This window comes from Thamnophis sirtalis, unplaced genomic scaffold (genome assembly GCF_051295495.1).
Source record: "Thamnophis sirtalis isolate CommonGarterSnake01/CBP01778 unplaced genomic scaffold, rThaSir2_p1.2 scaffold_10, whole genome shotgun sequence".
In the NCBI taxonomy this organism is placed as follows: Eukaryota; Metazoa; Chordata; class Lepidosauria; order Squamata; family Natricidae; genus Thamnophis; species Thamnophis sirtalis.
In genome coordinates this window covers 63,484,754-63,512,522 of record NW_028261390.1, presented here as the reverse complement: position 1 = coordinate 63,512,522, position 27,769 = coordinate 63,484,754, and the positions used below count along the sequence as shown (strand labels likewise).

Here is a 27,769-nt window from a genome sequence, read left to right as displayed (position 1 = left end):
TGGGTATGTCTAGTTGAATGAAAAGAAGGACTAGGGGAGACATGATAGCAGTGTTCCAACATCTCAGGAGCTGCCTCCAAGAAGAAGGTGTCAAGCTATTCTCCAAAGGACCTGAGGGCAGGACAAGAAGCAACAGAGGGAAGCTATTCAAGGAGAGAAGCAACCTAGAACTTAAGGAGGAGCAACCTAGAACTTAAGGAGAAATTTCCTGACAGAACAATTAATCAGTGAAACAACTTGTCTCCAGAATAGCAATAGCAATTAGACTTATATACCGCTTCATAGGGCTTTCAGCCCTCTCTAAGCAGTTTACAGAGTCAGCATATCGCCCCCAACAACAATCCGGGTCCTCATTTTACCCACCTCGGAAGGATGGAAGGCTGAGTCAACCCTGAGCCAGTGAGATTTGAACAGCCGAACTGCAGAACTGCAGTCAGCTGTAGTAGCCTGCAGTGCTGCATTTAACCACTGCGCCACCTTGGCTCTGAAGAAGCAACAGAGGGAAGCTATTCAAGGAGGGAATCAACCTAGAACTTAAGGAGAAATTTCCTGACAGAACAATTAATCAGTGGAACTTGCCTCCAGAAGTTATGGGTGATCTAACACTGGAAGTTTTTAAGAAGAGATTGGACAACCATTTGTCTGAAATGGTATAGGGTTTCTTGCCTGAGCAGGGGGTTGGACTAGAAGACCTCCAATGTCCTTTCCACCTCTGTAATTCTATTAAAGTTCATCACAATAATATTGCCACTATTTCTGTCATCACCACAATCAGCATTATATATTAATCAGAAGGAAAACTATAATCAATCCTTAAACAAAAGTGGATTTCTTCCCCTCTATTGTTTCCCAGTTCAACGTGAATAGATTTGGGGACAGAGAAATGAAGACTGAATCCCAGTGTTTCCTATGGAACAATTCAGTCATTTTCTGTAATACTCCTGAGCATAACCAAGCCTGGAATTATGATTGTCATCGGGGTCATAAGTCAAAGTATTACATGTCCAGACTTGATTTATTCAACATCTTAAGAGGAAGACATTAATCAAATGACACGGCTGTTTAGGAAACACCACCATCACTAAATGAATTCCTTTTCCCCAATTAGTGTTTTCACTGAAGGCTTGGAAGTAAATGCCAGGAACCAGCAAAAAAAAAAGTCACAAATTGTGGCCATGTGGTTGTGAGATGCTCTGAGCAACTGTAAAGGTTGCCTGATGTGATCAAATGACTCTGTGTACTATCGTTATAACTTCAAAAATGGGTGCTAAGTATGTCTGGGAAGGTCCATCTTAACTTCAAATGGTTGTTAAGCAACTCAACACAAGTCTAGGATTACATGTATTTTGTCAGCTCTGCCCATTTAGCTAGGAAATGTCATTGCTCCAGTTTTATCCAGCAAAAGAGACTTCAGATCTTTGGTCTGATGATTAAGTAGGTATTGCACATTTTACTCCTTTTAATCTAGGAATATAAACTTAGGTGAACTAGAATTCTTTGTTCTTGTTGTTGGTTGCGAAGTCATGTCCCGACCCATCGCAACCCCATGGACAACGTTCCTCCAGGCCTTCCTGTCCTCTACCATCCTTCGGAGACCATTTAAGCGCACGCCGACTGCTTCGGTGACTCCATCCAGCCACCTCATTCTCTGTCATCTCCTTCTTCTTTTGCCTTCCATCATTCCCAGCATGAGGCTCTTCTCCAGGGAGTCCTTCCTTCTCCTTAGGTGGCCAAAGTATTTGAGTTTCCTCTTCAGGATCTGGCCTTCTAAAGAGCAGCCAGGGTTGATCTCCTCTAGGACTGACCGGTTTGATCGCCTTGCAGTCCAAGGGACTCGCAGGAGTCTTCTCCAGCACCAGAGCTCAAAGGCCTCCATTCTTTGGTCCAATTTTCACAGCCATCCATTGCAACCATAGCCTTGACTATAGGTACTTTTATTGGAAAGGTGATATCTAGAATTCTGAGGTCTAGAATTCTAAACTAGAATTCTAACAACATCTAATTCTAATACATACTAGAATGCAGGTAGTCTCTGACTTACAACAGTTTATTTAGTGACCGTTCAAAGTTACAATGGCACTGAAAAAAGTGACTTGTGACCGTTCACCACACTTACGACCATTGCAGCATCCCCATGGTCACGTGGTCAAAATTCAGATGCTTGGCAACTGGTTCATATTTATGACCGTTGCTATGTCCCATGGTCATGCGATCCGCTTTTGCGACCTTCCGACAAGCAAAGTCAATGGGAAAGCAAGATTCGCTTAGCAACCAGGTTACTAACTTAGCAGCTGCAGTGATTCACTTAACAACTGTGGCATGAAAGGTCATACAATGGAGCAAACCTCACTTAGCAAATGTCTCACTTAACAACAGGCATTTCAGGCTAAATTGTGGTCGTTAGTCAAGGACTATCTGTACTGAATAGTAGAGTATACTAGAATAATAATTCTTGCAGATATGCCTGAAGTGGCAAAGATAGGACAAATTAGGGACTTTTTAACTCCTAAAATAATAATAGGAACCCTATTATTATTTTAGGAGTTAAAATTTCCTTAATTTGGCCACTTCAGACACAGAATCGCTGTATAGAAGCTGTGTTTTAAACTCCCAATTTCTCAAGGCTCAAACTGACACAAATTGCCTTGAAGAATAGCCGCGGCTTCCAGGGATATTTCTGCAAAGATCATTCAGGCTACAGATTCACTTAATGTGACAGGAGGGATTATATATGGCCCAGAACCGTTTGTCATGTTTATGGAGACAAGCAGTGGAAAAGACAACAGCAATTGGGAAGGTTGCAAGAGGTTGCCTTGGTCCTTAAGAGATAAAATGCATGAAAAAGCTATTGATTTGGCTTGTTTATCCAGTGCTAGAGGTGACCGTTGAATGGCCCGATTAATCCATCTTTTATAGCAGAAACAAAAGGATACCCTGAGGGAGCAATTCAAAAGGGCAAACTGCTCTTTTCCTTTAAAAAGGAGGAGAGACAGAGAGATTATTATTTTGCAGACCAAGAACGTAACACCTCTACTTGTTCTATGTTTCCCTCCCAAAATAAAACCTTAAAACGTGCTAATTTTTTCCTCATAAGATTTTATCTCAAAGGCTGATCCAAGGGCTTCTGGGTGACTCCATTCAAACAAACCCCAACTGAGTTCAAGAATATTTTGACATAAATGCATTCCGCAGCAGCCATTCACCAGGTGCTCGCCAGATGTTTTGACATCTTTCTGGCTGAGAATGATGGAGAATGTAGTTGTCCCCTCCCCCAAAATGGAGAATGCTGACTATTAGGCTGAGTATTTACAGAAGAGCTGCTCTGTTTTCATGACGAATCTTAAGAAGTATGAAGTAGCAGCTGAGAAGTGAGCGGCGAGGTCCCACTCGGCATCTTCAGGCTGGTGTTTTCAGCTTCGTTCTTGTGCGAGTAAGGCGTGGTCAGAGCTGCCGTCTCTCTATAAATCTTGGTGTGTGGGTGTGTGGAGTGCTGGCTTTGCTGCTGTAAGTGGGTTGATTGACTGTGTAGTTGCATCCTGATTGGTAGATGGAGTTGATGTTTGTAGATTGGTCGGATGTTTCGTATCATCCTGTGTGGCTGAGGTGCTGGCTGTGTGTCCGTTGTTCTTTTGTGTTGTAACGAGCTGGGTAGTCGGTGGGGTTCATTTGTTGACTAGGGCTGGTTTCCAGGTGTCTGGTAGGCAGGAGGTATCGTCACGTTTATTCATGTTGTGGGGATGTTTTTCTATTTCGATGGCTTCCATAATTATTCTCTTGTTGAAGTGTTCAGTTTTGGAGATTAATTTGGTTCCTTCAAAATCAATTTCATGTTCTGTTGCTTTAAGGTGCTGGAAAAGGGAGGAAGTTTTTTTTTCTTTTTTTCTGACTGCGTTCTTGGGTTCTGCGATGCGTGCATTTATTCTCCTATTAGTTTGTCCAATGTATGTGGCAGGGCAGATTTTGCATGGTATTTTGTAGACTCCTTGGTTTTCTAGCTGGAACTTGTCTTTGGGGTTTCTTAAGATGTTGGCGATTTTTTGGTCAGTGCTGAAGGCTGTCTTGATATTGTGCTTGTGGAAATGGGATTGTGCATTTAAGTAGCGGTTGGTGTGTGTTTTTTTCCAGTAGATTGTGTGTCCTAGGGAGCCATTGTTTTTTTTTTTTTGTAGATTAGGACGTCCAGAAAGAGAAGTTGGTTGTTTGCTTCTATTTCCATAATGAATTGTATTTGGGGGGGGTGGGGGGGGGTAGGCTGTTGAGATGTATGAGGAAGTTTTCCAGTTTTTCTTTCCCATGTGGCCAGATTACGAAAGTGTCATCTACATATCTAAGGCAGAGTTTGTGTTTGTGTTCAAATTTATCTAAGGCGTTAGTTTCAAAATGTTCCATGTATAAGTTTGCGATGACGGATGAGAGGGGTGATCCCATGGGTGCTCCTTCTATCTGTCTGTATCTTTATCCATTACGGATGAAGTATGTGTTGGTTAGGCAGTGGTTGGTCAGTTCCAGGATGTGTTTTGGGGGGTTGTATTTGTTCTGGATAGCTGTCAAAGCTTCTTTTAGAGGCACTTGGGTGAAGAGGGATATGACATCGAAGCTCACGAGTAGGTCGCTGGGGTTCCACCACAAAACTGCGCTCGACTAAAGCGCGCTCGACAAAACCGCGTACCTGACGTCATCACAGTGCGACGAAAAAAGCACGCTGTGAGCGGTAAAGCTAAAATTAACGCGTAAACCTAAACCTAACCCCCCCAAACCTAACCCTAAACCTAACCCTAAACCTAACCCTTAACCTAACGCTAAACCTAACGCTAACCCTTAACCTAACCCTAACCCTAACCCTAACGCTTAACGCAACCCTAAACCTAACCCTAACCCTAACCCTTAACCTAACCCTAACCCTAAACCTAACCCTTACCTTTACGTGAATCGGCTTGCTTTAAAAGTGCTTTTTAAAGCGCCCTTTTTTCTCCGCAGTCGTTGTTGTCGCGCTGCTGATGACGTCAGCGATGCGCTTTAATCGGGCGCGCTTTAGTGGACCGCGGTTTTGTCGTGCCACGGGTCGCTGGGTTGTAGGTTTTGTTTCTTTATTGTTTCTTTGAAGTGGAGTGAGTTTTGTACATGTGAGGTGATGGATTCTGTGTAGGGTTGAAGTTAGGTTTGGCGAGGAATTTGGCAAGATTCTGTAGAGGTGAGCCTATGGAGCTGACTATGGGTCTGAGTGGTGTTCCTTCTTTGTGTATCTTGGGGAGGCCATAGAGCTTGGGGAATCTGGATGATTTCTCTCTGGGAATGATTCTTTGCTGGATCTCTTCACTGATGGGAGAGGCTTTTATTTTGGATTTGGTGGTTTTTTCCAGGTAGGTGGTGGGGTCTTTGTTTAGAGGTTTGTAAGCAGGGTCTTGGAGTAGGTTGGATAGTTTGGCTTGGTAGCCAGACATGTTCATCACCACTGTGGCGTTACCTTTGTCTGCTGGGAGAATGATTATGTTGTTGTGTTTCCTCAAGTTGGCTAGTGCTTTTTGTTTTTCTTTCTGTAAGTTGCTACTGGGTGGATTGCTGGAGCAGAGCACGTTGGTAACTTCAAGTCTGAATTTATTGGCTTCATCTGGGTTGATTTTGGTGAGGGTAGCTTCAACTCCACATATGATGTTTTCAGTGGGGATGCATTTGTGGGCGACTGCGAAGCTGAATCCTCTGGAAAGCACATTGGTTTCTGCTGTGGTGAGGGTCCTGTCTGATATATTGTGTACTGTTTGTTTCATGAGTTGCTGTGGAGGGGGGTTGAGCTTCTGTTGTTTTTCTAGTCTGTGGAGTTTGTTGGTGTGTGTGTCTGTTTTGTAGGATGTTTCTGTTTCATCTCTCCAGAGGGCTAGTTGTTTGGATTTGCCCCAGAGTGCTGGGTGGATTTTGTTGCTGAGTTTGAGGTGAAGAGTGAGTAGGTCCCTGTTGGTTTGGTCTAGTAGGAATCTTTTCCTGTGGAGTTCGTTTCTGATTAGGGCTAATTCAGTTCTTTTCAGGATCCTTTCGGTGGCTGAGATTTTAGAATGGAATTTTAATTAGAAGCATGTGGGGATCACACTTTTGTCTCAGCAGTTGCGTAGGAATGTGAGGTCACATAAGATGGTGGCTCTTTGGACTTCAAGTTTCTCGTAGGTTCTGGTGAGCAGGAAGGTTTCCTCCCCCCGTAGAGGTAAGATATTTATTTTCGTACATTTTCACGGGTACAGGTGTGCTGGTCTTGTTGTATTCGGGTCTTTTCCCGTGTAAGACTGAGATTATCTTGGCAACGTTTCGGCGAGGTCTTCAGGCTGGTGTTTTCGGCTTCGTGCTTGTGCGAGTAAGGCGTGGCCGGGGCTGCTGTCTCTCTATAAATCTTGGTGGGGGTGTGTGGAGTGCTGGCTTTGTTGCTGTAAGTGGGTTGATTGGCTGTGTAGTTGCATCCTGATTCAGTCTCAGCTGAACGGGAGGGAATGGGGATTTTGCAGTATCCTTCCCCTGCCATGCCCACCAAGCCACACCCACTATGCCTCGCCCACAGAACCAGTAGTAAAAAAAATTGAATCCCATCACTGGACCAGAGCCACCAAATCTCCAGAAAGCAGGTCCCTGTACTGAGCACAAAGGCTCAGAATTCAGTATCAGTACTAAACACCTTCCCTTTGAGAATGGCCAGACTCTGGTCTCCTGCCATACCTCCCTATCTTCTCCCCTACTATCTCTGCTCTCTCCATCGTTGGTTCTCCTTTTCCCCAACCCCAATTAAAACATTAAAACCCCCCAAAAAACATTTTTTTTTGTTACATAGTCAAGATAACTACAATGCATATGGCAACAAGATAAATCAGGGCGCCAAGACAACATGAAGTTTAAATTTACTCTTGCAAATTAAGTTTTTATGCCACAATATCATCCAGAAGCTGGAACTCTAGGATTATTCTCTTTTAAGTGGTTCTTTTTTAAAAAAAAACAAAGTAAGAATTTAGTTCTCCAACAAAAAGAAAGATTCAATTTGCTTATTTAACAAACTAAAAGTTTTAGTTTTCATTTTTAGTAAATCCATGCCACATTCCCAAAAATAATATTTCAAGTTCTCCCATCTCATTCTGCTGAGTATGTTGGTAAAGTATATTTGTTTTTATAGAGAGTTTCTGATGTGGTAAAGTTGACTTCCATTTCTTGGTAATTCTTCGTTTGTTTGTATGAGAATAGAAATCTGTTTTGTTTCCTGAGGAGACTGATGTTAGGTTAGGGCCTCACTTCTGAAGATAACCAAGACTGTGTCTACCAAAGATCTTTCAGAATTAAAGTATCTTATGGACGGTGTCTCTAGTGGCTTGCAATTACTATCAGGTGGTAAATTTTTTAAAAAAAGGTTTATACACAGTTCCTCGTATTTCTTTTTTTGGGGGAGCCTTTTAACTGAAATGTCATTATTGAACATGCATTCCTCCCCGACTGAAAAGTTAGTCATTTAAGAACTACCATATTTTTCAGAGTATAAGACGCACCAGAGTATAAGACACACCAAGATTTTGAAGAGGCAAATTAAAAAAAAAGTTTTCGCACTCTGCAGACCTCTCCAAAATGGCCCGTTTTTCACGAAAACAGGCCCTTTTTTGTTATAAAAAGGGGGGGCATGCATAGCCTTTAGGAGGCATGTAGAGTGCTCCTGGGGGCTGAGGGGGCAAAAATTGGCTTATTTTTTGCTCATTTTTGCCCTCCTTAGCCCCCAGGAGCACTCTGGAAGGCTCCTAAAGGCTATGCATGATTATTTTTGCAGAGGGGACGGAGTTTCGGGAGGCCAAAAATGCTGTATTCAGTTTATAAGACGCACCCAGATTTTCAGCCTCTTCTTTGAGGGAAAAAGGTGCGTCTTACACTCCGAAAAATATGGTATTTAAATAGGTTGCAATTAACTCTTCTCATTCCACATAGGAGGAAGACGAAATGAATTTCACCATATTCTAACTATAAGCCTGACCAGCGTCCGAGACTTTGGATCTGAAGGCCCTAAAGTGCTTGAGATGGTGGCTCACAGATGCGGATTCAACATCCAACTCATTAAAGCAGCTGCATCTTTTCCAGGGATAGCATTTCCCCCCAATCAAGGGGAAAGAGTTACAAGGTTTAAAAAATTGACTACACTTGAGTGATTTCTTGAAGCAGCTTTTAGCCCTTGAATCTTGAGGACTCTGGGGCTACAGTAATGTCTGGTTCATATTTTGGACATTTAATGAGTTTTATTTAGTTTTGGCTTAAAAGAAATCCTGCTACCTAGATAGAAAATCAGAATAATTGATGAGGAGGAGGAGAAGGGGTTTATGCAGTCCTCAAATTACAACTGTTCATTTAGTGACAATTCAAAGTTACAACATCACTGAAAAAAGGGGCCTATGGCCATTTTTCACACTTACGACCATTGCAGCATCCCCATGGTCACATGATCACAACCCAGACACTTGGCAACTGGTTCGTATTTATGACGTTTGCAGTGTCCCAGGATTATGGGATCTGCTTTTGCGGCCTTCGGACAAGCCAAGTCAATGGGGAAGCCAGATTCACTTAATAACAGGGTTACTGACTTAACAACTGCAGTGATTCGTTTAACAACTCTGGCAAGAAAGGTTGTAAAATGGACCAAAAACCACTGATCCAATGCCACATTTAGCAACAGAAATTTTGGGCTCAATTCTGGTTGTAAATCGAGGACTGCCTGTAGTAACATATAAATTGGGTCATGTAAGCCCAGCCAACTGGAGCTTATTTAATAAGATTAAACAAAAAAAAAATAGCAATAGCAATAGCAGTTAGACTTATATACCTCTTCATAGGGCTTTCAGCCGTCTCTAAGCAGTTTATAGAGTCAGCATATCGCCCCCAACAATCCGGGTCCTCATTTTACCCACCTCGGAAGGATGGAAGGCTGAGTCAACCCTGAGCCGGTGAGATTTGAGCAGCCGAACTGCAGAACTGCAGTCAGCTGAAGTAGCCTGCAGTGCTGCACTCTAACCACTGCGCCACCTCGGCTCCATAAACCATGACACTTTATTGGTCTCAATCTATACTTGGTATCCTGTTATGCCCTCAAGCGCTGCTGAAATTGCAGTGAATAAAAAACTAGAGGGAGCAGTAGAAGGAATGAAAAGTTACTTTCAAAATCCCAGAAAATTTACAAATATCCTTAGGAAGTTCTTGCATAGAGCCTGCTCGACCGTAATACACCCATAAGACCTGTTCCAGAGAGAAGGCATTTTGAGATTCTTCTTTAGCAGAATATCCCAGATTCAGAATTAGCAAAGAATACAGGGATAGGTCCAAGATATTATCCACTTATTGTCTCAATATGAGTGGATGAAAGGGAGAACTTACAGCAAGAGCAATGGCGATTAAATTTATATACCGCTTCAGAGTGCTTTTACAGCCCTCGCTAAGCGGTTTAGAGAGTCAGCCTATTGCCCCCAACAATCTGGGTCCTCGTTTTACCCACCTCGGAAGGATGGAAGGCGGAGTCAACCTTGAGCCTGGTGAGATTCGATCTGCCAAATTGTAGGCAGCCGGCAGTCAGCAGAAGTAGCCTGCAGTACTGCACTCTAACCACTGTGCCGCTGCACTTCCTTATAAAAAGGAAATAAGCGGATTGTCTTAATTATTGAACAAGGAGACCAGTTAAACATATGCCTTTGGTTTCTGGGTATCACCCTGGTCTGTTGATCAGATTGCCTTTCCTTTCATTCCTATCTCTGTGGAGGTTCAGAGGCTGTAGGTTTGTTGTCCATGGCAAATGAGGACCCAGATTGTTGGGGGAGTTATGCCGACTCTGTAAGCTGCTTAGAGAGGGCTGTAAAGCATTGTGAAGCGGTATGTAAATCTAAGTAGTATTCTGTTTGTCCAGCCACAGTTTCAGTCCTCTGCTTCTTCCAAGAACTTGTTGTGGCCTGCCAGCGGCCAGGGATTCGGACAGTGAGGAGGTTGGGGAGGAAGATGGGCCAGTCCTGGAATCTGGGGAAGGCTCTGATGAGGGCTCTGTGTCAGAGGCAGAGATGGGGCCAGAGCGACATGTCAGTTATCAGCTGCTTTCTGAGTCAGACATCAGTGAGGCACACAAACAGCTGGAGCCTGTTCCCAGTGTGCGCATGCGCAGAGTAGCCAGACGAAGGGAACAGCTAAAGAACAAGGGTCGACTTGGGAGTAAGGCCACAGATGGACGATGAATGGCCCCTCCCAGAGGAAATAAAAGAGGAGCGAAAGGGGAGTGGAGTTTGCAGGAGACCATTAGTTCGTTTAATTGGTTCGTGATTCTCCAAGACTCCTTCCCAAGTTCTGCAGATATCGGCCTGGCAGCTCTCCAAGCCAGAGAAGGTCTGTGACTGTAAATCCTCCCTTGAAAGACTTTGCTGGATGTGAAGGAGCAGAATTCACAGTCAATTAATAAAAGGGTTTTTTTGTCGGAACAAAGAGTTTGCTTCATGCTCTCGGGAAGCCTCAGTGAGAACAGAACCCAGCAAAGTTTACAGTGGGAGGATATGTACGCAGTTAAAAAGGCAGATGTTTTTGCTAGTTTAGCACTTCCTGATTTCCATTCTAGGTAAGGTCTGGTTGACTGGAGAATTTTCAAGCTTTTTTTAATTTTCTTTCAAAGATGGGGGAAAAGCCCTTAGGGGTAAGAGGAGAAGATGCCATCGATCAGGCTTCCTCTGTTTAGATGTGGGTGGAGTCCCTCTTTGCTGAGCCAAAGGAGAACCTGCCTTCATCGTGTCCTTCTCCTTGTTCAGTAAAGCAATGGAGTAGGTGGAAGGGCTTGAAATGACAGCAAAGATTTAGACATGGAATGGAATGTCCCAAAGCTGCTTTTTCAAGAGGGAAATGGGCTCTCTGGTTTTCCTTTGAAGACGTTCCGTTTCTCATCCGAGAAGCTTCAGCAAAACATCTCCAAAAGAAAAAACCAGAAAGTCCGGCTACCTCTTCAAAAAGCACCTGTGGGACAACTGTGACCTGGATGGCTGAGAATCTCCATAGACACCACGGAATGCAAACTCCCTTTGGTTCTTTTTGAAAGAACCTTTTTAAAAGGGGTTCATGATTATCAGCCCTAACTCCCTGGCCAGAAACTAGGGCTGCCCAGTGACTGATATCTTCTGTCTAGGAGATCAAATGGTGATAAGGGAAGAAGCTAGCAGGGACCTCGCCAAGCTTTGTCTTGAAATTAACCAGCATTGACCCAAAGGTGCTTTTTCAAAAGGCAACTGCACCAGTGGTGGAACTCCAATTTTTTTTACTACCGGTTCTGCGGGCGTGGCTTGGCTTGGCGGGAATGGCTTGGCTTGGCTTGGTGAGCGTGGCAGCAGAAGGATACTGTAAAATCTCCACTCACTCCCCACTCCAGGGGAAGGATACTGCAAAATCTCCATTCTCTCCCCACTCCAGGAGAAGGTTACTGCAAAATCCCCATTTCCTCCCCACTCCAGGGAAGGATACTGCAAAATCTCAATTTCCTCCCAACTCCAGGGAAAGGATACTGCAAAATCCCCATTCCCTCCCCACTCCAGGGAAAGGATACTGCAAAATCTCCATTCTCTCCCCACTCCAGAGGAAGGATACTGCAAAATCCCCATTTCCTCCCCACTCCAGGGGGAGGATACTGCAAAATCTCCATTCCCTCCCCACTCCAGGGAAAGGATACTGCAAAATCTCCATTCTCTCCCCACTCCAGAGGAAGGATACTGCAAAATCCCCATTTCCTCCCCACTCCAGGGGGAGGATACTGCAAAATCCCCATTCCCTCCCCACTCCAGGGAAAGGATACTGCAAAATCCCCATTCCCTCCCCACTCCTGGGGGAAAGATACTGCAAAATCTCCATTCCCTCCCCGCTCCTGGGGGAAGGATACTGCAAAATCTCCATTCACTCCCCACTCCAGGGAAAGGATACTGCAAAATCTCCATTCTCTCCCCACTCCAGAGGAAGGTTACTGCAAAATCCCCATTTCCTCCCCACTCCAGGGAAAGGATACTGCAAAATCTCCATTCTCTCCCCACTCCAGAGGAAGGTTACTGCAAAATCCCCATTTCCTCCCTACTCCAGGGGGAGGATACTGCAAAATCTCCATTCCCTTCCTACTCCAAGGGAAGGATACTGCAAAATCCCCATTCCCTCCCCACTTCAGGGCAAGGATACTGTAAAGTCCCTATTTTCTCCCCACTCCATGGGAAGGATACTGCAAAATCCCCATTTCTTCCCTACTCCAAGGAAAGAATATTGTAAAATCTCCATTTCTTTCCCACTCCAGGGGAAGGATACTGTAAAATCCCATTCCCTCCCCACCCACTAACCTGCTTTCTAGATCTGTTTTCCTGTGCAGGATAACAGAAGAAGACCCAGCCGATCAGCTGGGACTCGGGAGGCAGCGAATAGATTGGGGCGGGGCCAGCCAGAGGTGGTATTTGCCGGTTCTCCAAACTACTCAAAATTTCCGCTACCAGTTCGCCAGAACCGGTCAGAACTGGCTGAATACCACCTCTGAACTGGACTTTGTTTTTCCTTGAACACGTTTCCCTTCTTCTATTTTTCAACTTCCACTTCTTCAGCTTCTTGGATGAGAAGTGAAAACGTCTTCAAGGAAAAACAAGGAAATCTAGTTGCCTCTTGAAAAAGCACCTTTGGGACAGCCATGACCTGGATGACTGAGAATCTCCACAGACAAAATAAACCAGTACTGAGCTGTGTGCTACCAACCTATCTCACATCTGAACATAAGCAATGAAGAGAGTCAGATGGTAGCAACACACTTTCCTCCCATCCAGAGAACCAGAAGAAATCACATTGGGGTCAGCACTGAAATATCCTGCATTTCACACTTTGCTAAAAGACAACATCTTATTTTCTTAGTTCTGCATGTGAACAGAGGAGAAGAGACTAACCATCCCCTTGTCAACAATGCGCAATTTTATGTCCCATGAGCATGACAAAATCCATGTTCTCTGTTTTGGCGAAAAGAGAACAACGCTTGTCTTGGCATTGCATCTCCAGTGTGTTTATTAATGGGGCCAACCTTTCTACTTTTCAAGAACCTTTTTGGAGAGAAATCTATCCTTTAAAAGTTTGTCGGGCTGGAGGCCAGCTTAAAAATATGGTTTTATTTTAGAATCAGCAAGGCAGATGGAGTCTTCTTCACACTCCACTAGCGAGCCAGTTGGAATCAAGCATTCTGATGAGCAGCATTTGGAAAGGAAGAGTAGCAATTCAGAGTTGGTGTGGAGGAAAAGGGGAAATCGACTGGTAGTAACTGTGTGTTTCCTTTTTTAAAAAAAATATGCCTTGGAGAAAATGTATGGAATTTTCCTCCAGGTCCACAACTATTCTGCCAAAGCCAGTTGTTAATCCTTCAATCAACAGTGCTACAGAAGAAGGCTTGTTTGGCTGTAGACCATAAGCCTCGCCATGAGCAGGAACTCATAAAGCAAAAAGTACAGATACTTGAAACATTCGGCTGGAATATTGTCATAACATTCCCAAGGCAACAGCAGGCATAGTCACTGGGCGGGATGGGGCTCTTGGAAGCGAGCTTTTTAGTTGGGAAAACAACTAATCCTCTGACTGTTTTTCATTGTATCTTGAATCCTACAATATAATGAGAAAATATCTGATTATATCTACAGGCCCCTCACATCCTGGACATAAACTGTTTCAACTCCTTCACTCAGGATGCTGTTATAGAACATTCCATGCCAAAACATGCAAAGTTTCTCATGCCATCACTTTGCTGAACACCTAATTCCCACAGCACTGTCTTATGTCTAAGGATATTTACCCAGGTAGTAGGGCTCTATTACTATTACCCTTCTCATCTTCCCTACTATCTTCTCCTATTGGTATCTTATGATTATATTAATTGGTTGTTTATATGTACATTGATCTTATGCACCGGAGACACATTTCTTGTGTGGCCAATCACACTTGGCCAATAAAGAATACTCTACTCTACTCTACTCTACTCTACTCTACTCTACTCTACTCTACTCTACTCTACTCTACTCTACTCTACTCTACTCTACTCTACTCTACTCTACTCTACTCTACTCCTCTACTTCATTCCATTCCATTGTATTCTACTCTACTACTCTACTCTACTATTCTACTCTACTCTACTATTCTACTCTACTACTCTGCTCTGCTCTACTCTACTCTATTCCATTCCATTGTATTCTACTCTACTACTCTACTCTACTCTACACTGCTCTGCTCTATTCCATTCCATTGCATTCTACTCTACTACTCTACTCTACTCTACTCTACTCTACTCTACTCCTCTACTTCATTCTATTCCATTGTATTCTACTCTACTACTCTACTCTACTATTCTACTCTACTCTACTATTCTACTCTACTACTCTGCTCTGCTCTACTCTACTCTATTCCATTCCATTGTATTCTACTCTACTACTCTACTCTACTCTACAGTGCTCTGCTCTGCTCTATTCCATTCCATTGCATTCTACTCTACTACTCTACTCTACTCTACTCTTCTACTCTACTCTACTATTCTACTCTACTACTCTGCTCTGCTCTTCTCTGCTCTACTCTATTCCTTTCTATTGTATTCTACTCTATTACTCTACTCTACTATTTTACTCTACTACTCTACTCTACTCTACTCTACTCTACTCTACACTGCTCTGCTCTGCTCTGCTCTATTCCATTCCATTGTATTCTACTCTACTCCATTCCATTCTATTCCATTGTATTCTACTCTACTCTACTACTCTACTCTACTACTCTACTCTATTCCATTCCATTGTATTCTACTCTACTCCACTCCACTCCATTCCATTGTACTCTACTCTACTCTACCTTACCTTCATCCTTCCTCTCCTCTCCTCCCCACCCCACCCCCTCCCCTTCTCTATTCTATCCTATCCTATCCTAATCTTGCCAGTTACAACCGAATGATATCTATGCTGCCTCAAATAACCTTCCGAGAAAGCAATTTGTTTGAATCTGAGTAAACCTGAAGCCTGGAACTGATTAACCGTCACTAGGCGCAACACAGAGGACTAGGCAAAGCTGATGACATTGAACAGGGGTAAGATATGGGATAAAGCGACCTTACACTAATGTGTTCCTGATGGTTAGACTATTAACTCCTGTCATGCTCTCCCCTTAGGCACAGTGGAGTGGATGGACCCAGCCTATGCTGGAAACCCAAGACTGGGAAATGCTGGCATAAGTGAATGGACTTGTTGCCCCCTTCCATAAACTTGCATTGCTGTTCAACAAGACTTCCTAAGCATCTGCGTATGCCATGATGGCTGGGTATTTATAATCGTGGCACAGGTAGTCCTCGCCTTACAAGAGTTTATTTAGTGACTATTCAAAGTTACGACGACACTGGAAAAAAAGTGACATGACCGTTTTTGACAGTTACAACTGTTCAAATAGTTACCACTTGACCAGTGGTGGGTTTCAAAAATTGTTGGGACCTACTCTGTGGGTGTGGCCTCCTTTGTGGGAGTGGCTTGCCACCCATGTGACCGGATGGGAGTGGCTTGCCGCCCATGTGACCGGATATGAAATTGTGAATTAGTACTTAGGTCGATCCAAGTAGCTATTCAGAAACTCTGGCATTGAAGCATGCAAGTCTTAAAGCTGTCAAGTTACAAGATCCTTGCCAGTGGTGGGTTTCAAAAAATTTTGGAACCTCTTCTGTAGGTGTGGCCTGCTTTCCGGGTCCACTGGTGGAGGAGATTAGGCCTCCTCCGAATTCCATCCGCCGGCCAATGCCGGCTGGTGACTACCCGGAGGAGAGCCTTCTCTGTGGTTGCTCCGACCCTCTGGAACGAGCTCCCCGTGGAGATTCGGACCCTCACCACCCTCCAGGCCTTCCGCAAAGCCCTTAAAACCTGGCTGTTCCGACAGGCCTGGGGCTAAAGAGCTTTTGCCCCCCTCCTCAAATGGTATGGTTGTTATGTGCTTTTAAATTGTGTATTGTTTTGTTCGTCTTTTTTATCCCTTATCTGTATCCCCTTCCCTGACTTGGATTGTGAGCTGCCCTGAGTCCCCTTCGGGGAAAAGGGCGGCATATAAGTGCAATAAATTCAATTCAATTCAATTCTAACCGGTTCGGTAGATTTGACGAACCGGTTCTAGCAAATAGGTGCGAACTGGTAGGAACCCACCTCTGCACTTGACATCACCATTCCTGTTTGATACAAGATTGGGATAAATAAATACCTGGGCAACGCCTGGTTATCAGCTAGTAAGTCAATAAACAGACTTATTGACAAATGGAGGTTTGTCCATGACCTATTGACAAATGGAGGTTTTATGGAGGTTCTCAGTCATCCAGGTCATGGTTGTCCCAAAGGTGCTTTTTTGGGGAGATACATATTGACCACAATCCAAGGATCACTGAGAACGAAAGAACTGCATCAACCACCATCCCCTTGATAGCTTTCAAAACAGACAAATAGGCACCCCACTACACACTATGTCTCAGTAACAGCAACCAGATGTTCAACCAGACCGAAACCAGACCATGACTCAGCAGTATCCGAACAAACAACACTGATCTACATCACGCAGATGTAGTACTTAAAACCAAAGGCCATATAACAACAGCCAGCCTATCAAACAGTCCGAAGTCAGACCATGACTTAGAAGTGACCAAACGAACAACATCTGGAGGTATTTGCATCACGTAAAAAGTTTTTTAAAGGCCAGTGCCCGGACAGACGAGCACACTTCAAAGCGTATTGATGATGTCTCCTTGGATAGTGACAAAATGTTTGCAACCAAATTGCCAAACTCAGGCTCAAACCAGCAGCCCATGAACTCTCTCTTTTGATTTTTTTTTTTTTTTTGCTGCGACAGCACAATGCTGTGTGATAGGAAGGAGCTAACACCTAGTAAGTTTTCAGCATGGAATTGCAATGGCGTTTCCCTACTCTGACTCTGGTTCCTTTACTGCAAACTTATCCTGAATCTCTTTTAACTCGGACCTGAATCCTCATTTCCTGTTGTGGCACAATGAAAACTATTGGAAATCAAATTAAGATTCCTTTAATGTGTTATTGTATCTTGTATCTAAACTTCTATCACTCTCAAAATGCACCAGACACTTTTGCCACCACTTTATATTCCACAATAATTATTTCTGCATCTATATTTTACAACCCAGCTAATAACTAGAAAACCTCTTACGAATAGATTAAGTGATTTGGCATACTGTTATCCCTAGGCTCCCAGCCTCTCATTTAATATAACCCTGCAAAAGATAATTGCATCTTGTCAAGAGGAAGGCTGGCAGCCTAACACCAATCAACTCTATATGTTGACAACTGTAAAGGAATTTACATAATAGTGGAAGACGTGCCATTATTTGAGGCGGGGATCTGTGGATTAAGATTATTTTCTTAATCCAGTGTTTATAGTCATTGGGTTAGGAGGCATACACCCAGGCAGAAATATTCATTTTAGTCTGAATCACTCTATGTCCCCAATGCTTAAAGGAAGTAATAGATATTGAATTGTACACCCAAGGGAGGAGCAAAAAGGAAGAAACGAGTATTTTCACATCAACACCAGGGGTGGGTTCCTGCCAGTTCTAACCTCTTCTATAGAAGAGGTTCCACAAATCTACAGTGCCGTTTAGAACCGGTTCCAGATCCCCCACCCCCGCCCATCCGCACATCATCAAGATGAAGAGCGAGAGGAGGAATTCTGGGAGTTGAAGTCCACAAGTCTTAAAGCTGTCAAGTTTGAACACCCCCTGGGTTTTTTTTCTAAAGGGTTAGGGGTGCAAGGGTCTTGTCACTTGACAGCTTTAAGACTTGCGTGCTTCAAATGCCAGAGTTTCTGAGCCAACATTCATTCGATCATATGGCTGGCAAGCCACTCCCATGGTCACATGGTTGGCAAGCCACTCCCACAAAGCAGGCCACACCTACAGAAGAGATTCTAAAAAAAATTGAAACCCACCACTGCCACCGTCCCTTCCAACTCTGTTAGTTGTTAATCTGTATCAGATGACATAGGCTAGGTCAAGGGTCAGCAAACTGCGGCTCTGGAGCCGTATGTGGCTCTTTCCTCCCTCTGCTGCAGCTCCGTCACTGGTCGGCACCACAATTTTGACAGGATCTTCCAGTGGAGGGGGGGAGGAGAGAAGCACAGTGCGCCAGGAGAAGACTCTATGACAAGGGGAGGGTTTTCCAGTTGTCTCCACAATTGATAGGGCTTCCGGTTATGACAGGTAGAGGAAAAAGGATGCCGCGCTAGGAGGAGACTCTATGGTGGGAGAACTGACCTTCCGGTCAGCTCCAGAATTGAACAGGGGGCTTCCAGTTAGGACCTTTGTGGCTCCCGGTGTTTTCTTTTCTGTGGGAAACGGGTCCAAATGGCTCTTTGAGTGTTTAAGTTTGCCGACCGCTGGGCTAGGCCAACTAGCAAGGATTCAACACGACATCATGAAAAGGCACAAACATCCCATTATATTGTTTTGGGGAAATTCATTTCATTTCATTTCATTTTAATTTATTTGTATGCTGCCCTTTTCCCTGAAGGGACTCAGGGCGGCTCACAACTCAAAGGGAGGGGAAAAACAAACAAAGTTACAAAAACATAAAGACCATACAGAGTTAAAAAGCACAACAGTCATACCATTCGAAGTGGGGCTGCGAGTCTTTAGCCCCAGGCCTGTCGGAACAGCCAGGTTTTAAGGGCTATGCGGAAGGCCTGGAGGGTGGTGAGGGTACGAATCTCCACGGGGACTTCGTTCCAGAGGGTCGGAGCAGCCACCGAGAAGGCCCTCCTCCGGGTAGTCGCCAGTCGACACTGGCCGGCTGATGGAATTCGGAGGAGGCCTAGTCTGTGGGATCTTATTGGTCTAGTGGAGGTAATTGGCAGTAGGCGGTCTCTCAAGTACCCAGATCCAATACCATGAAGGGCTTTGTAGGTGACGACTAGCACCTTGAAGCGTACCCGGAGATCCACAGGCAGCCAGTGCAGCTCGCGGAGGATAGGTGTTACATGGGTGAATCGAGGCGTACCCACGATCGCTCGCGCGGCTGCATTCTGGACAAGCTGAAGTCGCCGAATACTCTTCAAGGGCAGCCCCATGTAGAGCACGTTGCAGTACTCCAGTCTAGAGGTCACAAGGGCACGAGTGACTGTTGTGAGAGCCTCCCGGTTCAGGTAGGGACACAACTGGTGCACCAGGCGAACCTGGGCAAATGCCCCCCTGGTCACAGCTGACAAATGGTGTTCAAAAGTCAGCTGTGGGTCCAGGAGGACTCCCAAGTTGTGGACCCTGTCTGAGGGGCGTACTGTTTGACCCCCCAGCCTGAGAGGTGGAACACTTGGCCAATTAGTAGGAGGGAAGCACAGCAGCCACTCGGTCTTATCTGGATTGAGTACAATCAGCACGTTGAGTTTTGGGAACCAGTTTCCCAGCATCCGCCTTCCCAGCTCAGCTGGGACAAAGCCAAGCCATCATGTTCAGGCAAGCTGCAAAGGAGCAAACACACATGGAGGCACCTTATCTACATGCACAGATAAGGAGGGAAGGATTCATAGATTCACCTTTGCAGCGAGTCCTGTACTTATAGCAGTCTGTTTAGTGACAGTTCAAAATTGCAACGGCAATGAAAAAGTGACTTGTGAGCGTTTTTTCACACTTACAACTGGCGCAGCATCCCCATGGTCACGTGATCAGAATTCGGCCGCTTGGCACGTGGCTCGTATTTACGACGGTCGCAGTGTCCCGGCGGGGGGTGGGGTATCATGTGATCCCCTTTTGCGACCGTCTGACAAGCAGAGCCGATGGGGAACCCTTATCCGCTTAACAATCTTGTTTCTAACTTACCAACTGCAGTCATTCACTTAACAGCGGTGGCAAGAAAGGTCATAAAACGGAGCCAGATTCACTGAAAAATGCCTCACTTGGGGTTAGGGTTTGGGGCTCAGTTGCGGTTGTAAGTTGAGGACTGCCTGTACTATGCAATGCAGTTATGAGCTCTCAATACAGATTATATAAGAGCCACTGAATGAATGAATGAGCATGATTACAAATTCTTATAAGACTTTCTTTACCTGTCGGTTCCTCCCTCCCTCCTTCTCTCTCTCTCTTTCTCCCTCCTTCTCTCTCTCCCTCCTTCTCTCTCTCTCTCTTTCTCTCCCCCTCCCTCCTTCTCTCTCTATCCCTCTCTCCTTCTCTCTCTTTCTCCCTCCCTCCGTCTCTCTCTCTCCCTCCCTCCCTCCTCTCTCTCTCCTTCTCTCTCTTTCTCCCTCCCTCCCTCCTTCTCTCTCTCCCTCCCTCCTTCTCTCTCTCCTTCTCCCTCCCTCCTTCTCTCTCTCTCCCTCTCCCCTTCGCTCTCTCTTTCTCCCTCCCTCCATCTCTCTCTCTCCCTCCCTCCCTATCTCTCTCCTCTCTCTCTTTCTCCCTCCCTCCTCTCTCCTTCTCTCTCTCTTTCTCCATCCCTCCCTCCTTCTCTCTCTCCTTCCCTCTTTCTCTCTCTCTCTTTCTTCCTTCCTCCTTCTCTCTCTCCTTCTCTCTCTCTCTTTCTCCCTCCTTCTCTTTCTCTCCCTCCCTCCTTCTCTTTCTCTCCCTCTCTCCTTCTCTCTTTCTCCCTCCTTCCTTCTCTCTCTCCTTCTCTCTCTCTCTCCATCCCTCCCTCCTTCTCTCTCTCCTTCCCTCTTTCTCTCTCTCTCTTTCTCCCTCCCTCTTTCTCTCTCTCTATCTCTCCCTCCCTAATGTATAATAATACAGTATATAGGTAAAGGTTCCCCTCGCACATATGTGCCAATCGTTCCCGACTCTAGGGGGTGGTGCTCATCTTCGTTTCAAAGCCGAAGAGCCAGCGCTGTCCGAAGACGTCTCCGTGGTCATGTGGCCGGCATGACTAGACACCGAAGGTGCATGGAACGTTGTTACCTTCCCACCTTCCTATTTTTCTACTTGCATTTTTTACATGCTTTTGAACTGCTAGTTTGGCAGAAGCTGGGACAAGTAGCGGGAGCTCACACCATTATGCAATGCTAGGGATTCGAACTGCCAAAGTGTCGACCTTTCTGATCGACAAGCTCAGGGTCTTAGCCACTGAGCCACTGATTGACAGACAGACAGACATTAGAGAGAGTGACACACACACAAATACACCCTCGCACTTACATAGTATATATGTACTATGTGTATATGAGTGTGTGTGTAGTTTTTAGTTTTATATTTATTTATTTTATAGCTACCATCCTTTTGAGGATTACAAGTCAACACACTCAGTTATCCTCGCTACAAAAACTTTGTGAGGCAACCTGGTGTGAGCCAATGTGGTGGGGCCCTTGTCATCCCCTGGGCTCTGTGGTTACGTGAGAAGTGACATCCGATGCCCACTCCTTACCATCTAGCCATTCTACTCCTGTTAGGTCTTGTACCAGCGTGCCCAAATCTCTATACAGCCTCACACGAAACCCTCAACTCCACCCCAATCTGCCAACACTACAATAGTTTGGCAGGTCACACTATTTTAGGGCCCCTTAAAAAACAACAACAGTGTGATGTAGGTTGGATGGAGCCCAAGGCGACTCCGAATTAAGATTCAAATTCCGGTTCAAATCTGTTCTCCGACTTTCACAGAACTGTTTGGAGAAAGTGGAGACGATATTAAACACCATCCATTCTGATTCTTTGGAATAAGGAAGGAGGGTAGAAATCTAACACACACACACACACACACACACACACACACACCAGAAATCTGTTGTTGTCTCCACGGATGTTAGCAGAAATTGACTCCCTGCTTATAGCACAGTTTAGCTTTGGCACTTATGAAAACTTAAGAAAGGAAGGGAAGCTAATCTCTGGTAGAACAGAACAGAATAGAATAGAATTCTTTATTGGCCAAGAGTGACTGGACACACAAGGAATTTGTCTTTGGTGCAGATGCTTTCAGTGTACATAAAAGAAAAGTTACATTCGTCACGAATCGTAAGGTTCAACACTTAATGATAGTCATATGGTACAAGTAAGCTATCAAATCATACTAGGAAACAATATAAATCATAAGGACACGAGCAAGGAAGTTACAGTCCTACAGTCCTAAGTGGGAGGAGATGGATCGGTGAGAAGATTAATAGTAATAGTAACGCATAGAGTAAGGATGGTAAGGATAGAGTTAACTGCTGGCTTCTCAGAAACAAAATACCAACGAAATGACTAAAGCGTAAAGGGTACCTGGCTACTCCGGGTTAAATTGATTTCAGTCCTGGACATCTCCTGCAGTTCTTAACGTAAATGTGGGCCCAGAAGAACCATCTTCCACCGCAGAGAAAAGGAAGCACAAATCGATGACCTCTTCCCCAGCAAAGAAAGTCAATCAGGTATCCAGGAAACCAAAGAGCTGGCCATTTAGAAGAACTCATTCAGGGAGTTCGAAGTGAAACTTTGCTACCGTAAGGAGTCTTAACCAAGCAAAAGAGAGATAGAGAGAGAGAGAGAGTTGAAGGTAGAAGGATTGTGTTCACTCGCCCTATTGTTATCTCTGGCCGAACAGGTTTGGCAAGGTCACACCAAGATTAGAATAACAGAAATTAGCTTGCAGGCGAAGGGCAGCCAGGGCTGCCTTATCATATAATTAAGTTTGGGTTAAAAGAAATAAATAAAACGGCTGCCCGTTGCTGGGAACACAGCAGAAAAACATCCGGGCGACGCTGCATGGAAATCAGAGTTTGCATAAACTGAACTGAAGCATTATTTTATCTAACCGAACATGGAGGATGCGGAGAGGATGCTCTGAGTTGACAGGCAGAATTAAGGAAGCTGGAATTGAGGAGAACAATTAAGAAGACAGAACAATTAACCAGTTGCCTTCACAAGTTGTGGGTGCTCCCTCACTGGGAGGCTTTTAAGAAGAGTCACTTATCTGGAATGGTAGAGGGTCTCCTGCTTGAGCAAGAGGTTGGAGTAGAAGACCTCCAAGGTCCCTTCCACCTCTATTCTATTCGAATATGGCCGCTGCAACAATATGAAGTTATAAAGGATGGATTAATAACATTTAAATGAAAAACAAATGTTATTAATTTTTCGTTTATAACGTTTGTTTGTCCCAAAGGTGTTTTTTCTTTTTCAGGAAGCAACTGGACTTTCTTATTTTTTCTTTTTGAAGAGGTTTCTCTTCTCATCCAAGAAGCTTCTTCAGCTCTGACGGGATAGTGGGGAATGGAAAGAATTATATTCCTTGCAGGCAGCGGATCATTTGCATCCTTTTAGAGGGTCTTTGAAGCACTTGGAAGTTTATCTCAGGATTACCTCCCCGTTATCACTTTTACAAACGTTAGGGCAGTGGTGAAATTGAATTATTTTTTTTACTACCGCTTCTGTGGGTGTGGCTTGGTGGGCGTGGCAGGGGAAGGATACTGCAAAATCCCCCATCCCGCCTCACTCCTGGGAGAAGCATATTGCAAAATCTCCATTCCCACCCCACCCCACTAACCTGCTTTCCAGCTCCGTTCTCCTGTTCAAGGCAACAAAAGAAGATTAGCTATGACTCGGGAGGCAGAGAATTGACGGGGGCGGGGCCAGCCAGAGAGGTGGTGTTTGCCGGTTCTCCGAACTACTCAAAATTTCCGCATACCGGTTTTCCAGAACTTTTCAGCACCTACTGAATTTCACCCCTGCATTAGGGGTTCTCAAACGTTGTGACAGGGGTTGGGAACTGTGAAGACATTTTGGTTACTTCAACATGATGGAGATGTGCTTGGTAAGTAACTACATAAATATCATAATGTTTTAACATTTTGTTCATTTCAGGGCCCGTGCACTTGAGAGCTAGTGGTGACACTGGAGGTATCCTATTTCCTTCTTTGATAGAAAGAACTTGTGCGTCAGAATGTGTAAATTGAATCACAAAATCTTTGATTTCGGACTTTAACGGTTCTTGGAGCTATTTATTTCTCCACCTGTGTTTTATTTTGTTTATCCCTGCCAAATCGAAGCATAGGACATCTTCTGTGCGCATGTAACACTTCAGGAAAGTGTTATAATGTAAGACCTCCAGGAATAGAATCCAGCAACCTATTACCAACCTGCTTCAGGTCTGGAAGCGGTGGCTCAGTGGCTAAGATGCTGAGCTTGTCCATCAGAATGTTGGCAGTTCAGCGGTTTGAATCCCTAGCATAACAGAGTGAGCTCCCGTTACTTGTCCCAGCTTCTGCCAACCTAGAGTTCGAAAGCACGTAAAAATGCACGTAGAAAAATAGGAACCATCTTTGGTGAGAAGGTAGCAGCATTCCGTGCCCCTTCGGCGTTTAGTCATGCCCTTCACATGACCACGGAGACATCTTCGGACAGCGCTGGCTCTTCAGCTTAGAAACAGAAATGAGCACCACCCCCTAGAGTTGGGAATGAGTAGCACAGGGGAACCTTTACCTCAGATCTGAATTTTGTTTGAGCATCAGGCAGCTTGAGTTTTTCTACCTGAATTTTATCCACGATTCAGTGCCTCCTGGTTGGAGAACAAAATCCACAGGAGTGTGTTCTTTAAAAAAAAAAAAAAAGTAAATGACTCCAACTTTGTAAGATAAGCAGCTGAGAAATGGTGGCTTGCTAAAGGCCCTTCATTAACAAAAGGTACCTTCGGTGGCTCACAAAATGATAACAAAAAATTGAAAACAGCTCCAACCTCACCAAATGCTGCTAAAAGCACATCCTAAATTGGAACACCCACCCCAAGATTTTAGAGACAGGAGGAAGCAGAGATGAGGGAATAGAAACGGCAATGCAAGAAATTGTGCTAAAAGCCGTAACATGTTTTCAAAAGCCCGGGAAAATAAAAGAAAGGTATTGTGGAGAACTGGCTCTGTTTTCAGATGCTGAGAAAACACCAATTGCCAGACAGTTTTCTCTACAAAGATCATTTCATACTAAATTTATAGCCCCAGAGGGAATAAATAAAGTCTTTCTTTTGATTCCATGACAACACCTTTCGGTGTAAGTTTTTGATTATCAACTGTTCCAACCCCCTTTTTTTTTATTCCAGGGCTTTATAACTTACTTCCTCTTTCTTTCTTTCTCTTTCTTTCTTTCTTTCTTTCTTTCTTTCTTTCTTTCTTTCTTTCTTTCCTTCCTTCCTTCCTCCCTTCCCTTCCCTTCCCCTTCCTGCCTTCCTTCCTTCCTTTCCTTCCTTTCCTTCCTTCCCTTCCTTCCTTCCTCCCTCCTTCCTTTCCTTCCTTCCTTCCTTCCTTTCCTTCCCTTCCTTCCTTCCCTTCCCTTCCTTCCTTCCTCCTTCCTTCCTTCCTTTTCTTCCTTCCTTCCTTCCTTTCCTTCCTTCCTTCCCTTCCCATCCCTTCCTTCCTTCCTTCCTCCCTCCCTCCCTCCTTCCTTCCTTTCCTTCCTTCCTTCCTTCCTTCCTTCCCTTCCTTCCTTCCTTCCTTCCCTTCCTTCCTCCCTCCTTCCCTTCCTTCCTTCCCTTCCTTCCTTCCTTCCTCCCTCCCTCCCTCCTTCCTTTCCTTCCTTCCTTCCTCCTTCCTTCCCTTCCCCTTCCTTCCTTCCTTCCTTCCCTTCCCTCCCTCCCTCCCTCCCTCCTTCCTTCCTTCCTTCTTTCTTTCTTTCTTGTTCTGGAAACCGATGATGTCAATTGGATATATCTGAGTCACCTAACACAGGTGGAAATAGTTGTAAAAGAGCAGATGGACTCATAGTGAATCAGTTAAAGAACCGAGTCTATTAGTCATAAATTGCTGCCACAAAGGCCTGAAAATGTTTGTGCTTGGACAAATCAGAAGCATGTACAGATAAATAGCTCCTTGCCTGTTTGCTTTCTTTGATTTTTGCAATGGAACATGCCATTTCAGTGTCTCATATTGTCATCTGTATTCAGCAAGTTGCAACTTGACTGAGTCATTGCCAGGAATGCCATAGTGGATTTGCATGCAGGCCACACATTGTTGGGCTAATTAGAAGCAAAAGAAGAAGGTGAGCTTGCTAGGAATAGAGAAACAAGGCTGAAATTTCCCAACCAAGGTGGCTTTGGACAGTGCTTAAATCTAGGTTTAGGTTTATTAGATTTATATGCCACCCTTCTCCCAAGGACTCAAGGCGGCGTACAACATTAAAAGAAACACATAATATAAAAGTTTTAAAAAAATTAAATAGAATATCCCAAACCCAATTAAAATTGACAATGACATTTTTTAAAAAAATTAAAATTAAAATTAACAATGATCAATAATTTATTTTGTTTTGTTCAGGCCAGGCTGGCTTGCTGGAAAAGCCAACTTTTTAGGGCATATCGGAAGGACCGGAGGTCGGGGATTATACGAAGCTCCGGGGGCAGCTCATTCCAGAGGGAAGGCGCTCCCACAGAGAAGGCTCTCCCCCTGGGGTGGCTAGCCGACACTGTCTGGCCGACGGCACCCTGAGGAGGCCAACTCTGTGGGATCTCACTGGACGGTGGGAGGCTACCGGTGGCAGTAGGTGGTCTCGCAGGTTCCCTGGGCCTAAGCCATGGAGCGCTTTAAAGGTCATAATTATTACCTTGAATCGCACCCGGAAGACAACCGGCAACCAGTGCAGGCCGCCTAAAAGAGGTGTAACATGGGAGCACCTAGGTGCCCCCATGATAACCCGCGCAGCCGCATTCTGGACCAATTGAAGCCTCCGGGTGTTCTTCAAGGGCAGCCCCATGTAGAGAGCATTACAGTAGTCCAGGCAAGAAATCTAGAGAAATCTAGCCACAGTAGCAATAGCATCTAGACTTATATACCGCTTCACTATGCTTTACAGCCATCTCTAAGTAGTTTACAGAGTCAGCCTCTTGCCCCCCAACAATCTGGCTCCTCATTTTACCCACCGCGGAAGGAGGGAAGGCTGAGTCCACCTTGAAATAGTGAGAATCGAACTGCTAGCAGTCGGCAGAATTAGCCTGCAATGCTGCATTCTAACCACTGCGCTAGCACGGCTCTTGCATCCATGATGAGGAAAAAGGTGGGACAGTGTCTGTATAATGTCTCCTGACTGCTAGCATCAACTTATTTTCCAAAGCACCTGAAGGCAGGACAAGAAACAGTGGATGGAAACGAATCAAGGAGAGAAGCAACTTGGAACTGGGGAGAAACTTCCTAATAGTGAGAACAATTAACCAGTGCAATGGCTTGCCTTCAGAAATTGTGTGTGTGCTCCATCACTGGAGGTTTTTAAGAAGAGACTGGACAGTTTGTCTGAAATGGTATAGGGTCACCTGTTTGAGCAGGGGGTTGGACTAGAAGACCTCTAGGGTCCCTTCCAACTCTATTATTCTGTTGTTATTTTCTTGTCTTTTGAGTGCGAAAGCATTTCAAAACATTAAATGCTCTGTTGCTTCTATAGTTCCATTATGCTTCAAACATGCCAATGCACATCTTTGCATTTTACAGACACATAAATACACACAATTCATTCTCAAAAGCTTGTATATGAAAAGCAACTGCAATGAATCAGGCAGTATATTTTCAAAAGAGGATTGAGAGGTTAATTAAGGGTTAATGTCTACCAGATATTGAGCCTCTAACACCCAGGAAAAATGAGCTAAGCACTTAATTTTGCTAATAAAAAAAAAGTTCCTGGTCTGTTGCCACATAACATTCTAGAAATGGATGTCTGTGTTTGTGATTGTTCCAGTTCATTGTGCTGATTCCACAATTTTCATTACAAAATGCAGTAATATCTCTATCCATTTTAATAAAGTATTTGTACTTATGGCATTACGGAAGCATCAGAAGTAGTAGTAGTAGTAGTAGTAGTAGT

General features: G+C 44.6%; 1 protein-coding gene across 2 annotated transcripts in view; it reads right to left on the bottom strand.

Annotated features, from left to right (window-relative positions):
• Positions 1-22,459, bottom strand: part of LNX1 (ligand of numb-protein X 1) — a 148,193-nt gene extending 125,734 nt beyond the window's left edge. For both annotated transcript variants that reach the window (XM_087724735.1, XM_087724736.1), the window contains exon 1: positions 22,223-22,459. The gene's annotated coding sequence lies outside the window, so the exon portion shown is untranslated. The remainder of the gene's footprint in view (positions 1-22,222) is intronic.
• Positions 22,460-27,769: the final 5,310 nt, after the last annotated feature.